Raw genomic sequence first — 4,717 nt, 5'->3', positions numbered from 1 at the left:
CTCTGAAGAGGAAGCTAAGAGAAGCTAAAGCACAACTCTCTAGAGAGAACCTGACAGAAATTTTCGAAAAACAAGAAGACATGGCAGCCGAAAATAACAACAATGCCAACAATGCAAGGATGGTGCTTGGTGACTTTACTGCACCTACTCCCGACTTCTATGGGAGAAGCATCTCTATTCCTGCCATTGGAGCAAACAACTTTGAGCTTAAGCCTCATTTCGTTTCTTTGATGCAACATAATTGCAAGTTTCATGGACTTCCATTGGAAGATCCTCATCAGTTCTTGGCTTAATTTTTGCAAATCTGTGACACTGTTAAGACCAATGGAGTTGATCTTGAGGTCTACAGACTTATGCTTTTCCCTTTTGCTGTAAGAGATATAGTTAGTATATGGTTGAACTCTCAACCTAGAGACAGCCTGAACTCTTGGGAAAAGCTGGTCAATGCCTTCTTAGCTAAATTCTTTCCACCTCAAAAGATGAGTAAGCTTAGAGTGAAAGTTCAAACCTTCAAACAGAAGGAAGGTGAATCCCTCTATGAAGCTTGGGAAAGATACAAGCAATTGATCAGAAGGTGTCCTTCTGACATGCTTTCAGAATGGAGCATCATAGGTATCTTCTATGATGGTCTGTTTGAGTTATCCAAGATGTCATTGGACCATTCTGCAGGTAGATCTATTCATCTGAAGAAAACACCTACAGAAGCTCAAGAACTCATTGAAATGGTTGCAAATAACCAGTTCATGTACACTTCTGAAAGAAATCCTGTGAACAATGGGACAACTCAGAAGAAGGGAGTTCTTGAGATTGATACTCTGAATGCCATATTGACTCAGAATAAATTATTGACTCAGCAAGTCAATATAATTTCTCAGAATCTAACTGGATTGCAAGCTGCATCCAGCAGTGCTAAAGAAGCCTCCTGTGAAGGAGAAGCTTATGACCCTGAGAATCCTGCAATGGAAGAGGTGAATTACACGGGAGAACCCTGTGGAAACACCTACAATTCTTCATGGAGGAATCACCCAAATTTCTCATAGAAGGATCAACAGAAGCCTCAACAAGGCTTCAACAACAATAATGGTGGAAGAAATAGGTTTAGCAATAGCAAGCCTTTTCCATCATCTTCTCAGCAATAGACAGAGAACTCTGAGCAGAATTGCTCTGGCTTAGCAACCATTGTCTCTGATCTATCTAAGACCACACTAAGTTTCATGAATGAAACAAGATCCTCCATTAGAAATTTGGAGGCACAAGTGGGTTAGCTGAGTAAGAGAGTTACTAAAACTCCTCCTAGCACACTCCCAAGCAATACAGAAGAAAATTCTAAGAGAGAGTGCAAGGCCATAACCACGTCCAACATGGCCGAAACTGTGTAGGAGGGAAAGGCAGTGATTCCCAGTGATGAAGACCTCATGGGACGTCCACTGACCATTAGGGAGTTCCCCTCTGAGGAACCAAGGGAATTTGAGGCTCAAACAGAGATAATAGAGATTCCATTGAACTTACTTCTACCATTCATGAGCTCTGATGAACCTTGGAGCAATCATGAAGCTGAATGCCAAATTATTTGGTAATGAGACTTAGGAGGATGAACCTCCATTGCTTATTAATGAACTAAACACCTTGGCTCAGCTGAAGATACCTCAAAAGAAACAGGATCCCGGAAGGTTCTTAATACCTTGCACCATTGGCTCCATAACCTTTGAGAAGGCTCTGTGTGACCTGGGGTCATGTGTAAACCTCATGCCACTCTCTGTAATGGAGAAACTAAGGATCTTTGAGGTACAAGCTGCAAGAATCTCACTAGATATGGCAGACAATTCAAGGAAACAGGCTTATGAACTTGTAGAGGATGTCTTGGTGAAGGTTGAAGGCCTTTACATCCCTGCTGACTTCATAATCCTAGACACTGGGAAGAATAAGGATGAATCCATCATCCTTGGCAGACCCTTCCTAGCCACAGCGAAAGCTGTGATTGATGTTGATAGAGGAGAATTGGTCCTTCAAGTGAATGAGGACTACCTTGTGTTTAAGGCTCAAGGATCTCCTTCTATACACATGGAGAAGAAGCATGAAAAGCTTTTCTCAATACAGAGTCAACCAAAGCCCCCCACATTCAAACTCTAAGTTTGGTGTTGGGTAGCCCCAACCATGCTCTGAATATTTGTGAAGCTCCATGAAAGCTTACTATCAAGCTATTGACATTAAAGAAGCGCTTATTGGGAGGCAACCTAATTTTTATTTTACAATTTCCATTGTTATTTTATGTTTTATTTAGGTTGATGATCATGTGAAGTCACAAAAATAACTACAAAAATCAAAGCAAACTAAAAAATAGCATTGAAAATAGCACACCCTAGAGGAGGAGCTTACTGGCATTTAAACGCCAGTAAGGGTAGTAGAATGGGCGTTAAACGCCTAGTCTGGCACCATTCTGGGTGTTTAACGCCAAAAAGGGCACCAGACTGGCATATAACGCTAGAAAAGGGCACCAAGTTAGCGTTCAACGCCAGAAAGGGAAGAAAAGCTAGCGTTAAACGCTAGAAATGGGAAGCAACCTAGCGTTTAACGGCAGGATTGGCACTAGGAGGGCGTTTACACGCCAAAATAGTGCAGGGATGAGAAATCCTTGACACCTTAGAATCTGTGGACCCCACAGGATCCTCACCTACCTCAACTCACTCTTTCTCTTCTTCACACCTCCCCATACCACTCTTTCCCAAATACCCCTCACCAATCACCTCCATCTCTTTTCACCATCACCTCTTCACCACTAACATCCAACAACTCTTCCCCAAAAACCCCACCTACCCCACCTTTCAAAATTCAAAAACTTTTCCTTCCAAACCCAACCCTCACAAACAAACCCTACCCCTCTCTCCACTCCTATATAAACCCCTTATTCCTCCTTCATTTTCACACATCATAAACGCTTCTTTCCCCCCTTGACCGAACCGCTCACACCTATCCATCTCCTTCATTTTTTTCCTTCTCTATCCCTTCTTTCTTCTTTTGCTGGAGGACGAGCAAACATTTTAGGTTTGGTGTGGAAAAAGCGTTGCTTTTTGTTTTTCCATAACCATTTATGGCACCTAAGGCCGGAGAAACCTCCAGAAAGAGGAAAGGGAAGGCAAAAGCTTCTACCTCTAAGTCATGGGAGATGGAAAGATTCATCTCAAAGGTCCATCAAGACCACTTCTATGAAGTTGTGGCAAGAAGAAAGTGATTCCTGAGGTTCCTTTCATGCTAAAAAAGAATGAGTATCCGGAGATCCGACATTAGATCCGAAGAAGAGGTTGGGAAGTTATCACCAACCCCATTCAATAAGTCAGAATCTTAATGGTTCAAGAGTTCTATGCTAACGCATGGATCACCAAGAACCATGATCAAAGTGTGAACCCGAACCCAAAGAATTGGCTCACAATGGTTCGGAGGAAATACTTAGATTTCAGTCCGAAAAATGTAAGGTTGGCATTCAACTTGCCAATGATGCAAGGAGATGCACGCCCCTACACTAGAAGGTTGGACCAAGTCCTCATGGACATATATGTGGAAGGAGCTCAGTGGAAAAGAGACTCCAAAGGCAAGCTAGTTCAATTGAGAAGGCATAACCTTAAACCCGTGGCTAAAGGATGGTTGGAATTCATCCAATGCTCCATCATTCCTACTAGCAACCGATCCGAAGTGACTGTAGATCGGGCTATCATGATCCATAGCATCATGATTGGAGGGGAAGTAGAAGTTCATAAGGTCATATCTCTAGAACTCTACAAAGTGTTTGACAAAACCTCTACTTTAGCAAGGTTAGCCTTCCTTCATCTCATCTGTCACCTATGCAATTTAGCTGGAATTGTCATAGAGGAAAACATCCTCATTGAAAAGGACAAGCCAATCACTAAAAAGAGGATGGAGCAAATAAGAGAGCCCACTCATGGACCTCAACAAGAGCATGAGGAAGTTCCTCATCAAGAAATTCCTGAGATGCCTCAAGAGATGCATTTTCCTCCACACAACTATTGGGAGTAACTCAACACCTCTTTGGGAGATTTGAGTTCCAACATGGGGCAACTAAGGATGGAGCACCAAGAGCACTCCATTATTCTCCTTGAAATTAGAGAGGATCAAATAGCCATGAGGGAAGAGCAGCAAAGGCAAGGAAGAGACATAGAGGAGCTTAGGTGTTCCATTGGATCTTCAAGGGGAAGAACTAGCTGCCATCACTGAAGTGAACCCGTTCTTTGATTTCCTTGTTCTTATTTTTCTGTTTTTCGATTTTTATGCTTTATGTGTTATCTATGTTTGTGTCTTCACTACATGATCAGTAGTATCTATGTCTTAAGGCTATGAATAATTCCATAAATCCTTCACCTCTCTTAAATGAAAAATGTGCCTAATTACAAAAGAACAAGAAGTACTTGAATTTTAAATTTTATCTTAAAATTAGTTTAATTATTTTGATGTGGTGGCAATACTTTTTGTTATCTTAATGACTGCTTGAACAGTGCATATTTTTTGATAGTGAAGTTTATGAATGTTAAAATTGTTGGATCTTGAAAGAATGATGAACAAAGAGAAATGTTATTGATAATCTGAAAAATCATGATATTGATTCTTGAAGTAAGAAAAAGCAATGAAAAAGAAAAAAAGTAGCAAAAAAAATTGGCGAAAAAAAAAGGAAAATGAAAGAAAAAGAGAAAGCAAGCAGAAAAACCCA

General features: G+C 41.0%; 1 non-coding gene across 1 annotated transcript; it reads right to left on the bottom strand.

The window, feature by feature from the left end:
* Positions 1-485: 485 nt before the first annotated feature.
* LOC112714046 (small nucleolar RNA R71) lies at positions 486-593 on the bottom strand. Its single transcript, XR_003159002.1, has one exon. It is a non-coding gene; the product is annotated as a small nucleolar RNA R71 (small nucleolar RNA).
* Positions 594-4,717: the final 4,124 nt, after the last annotated feature.

Source organism: Arachis hypogaea, chromosome 9, assembly GCF_003086295.3.
Source record: "Arachis hypogaea cultivar Tifrunner chromosome 9, arahy.Tifrunner.gnm2.J5K5, whole genome shotgun sequence".
NCBI lineage: Eukaryota > Viridiplantae > Streptophyta > Magnoliopsida > Fabales > Fabaceae > Arachis > Arachis hypogaea.
The sequence above is the reverse complement of the archived record's forward strand: the minus strand, read 5'-3'. Positions and strand labels throughout refer to the sequence as shown.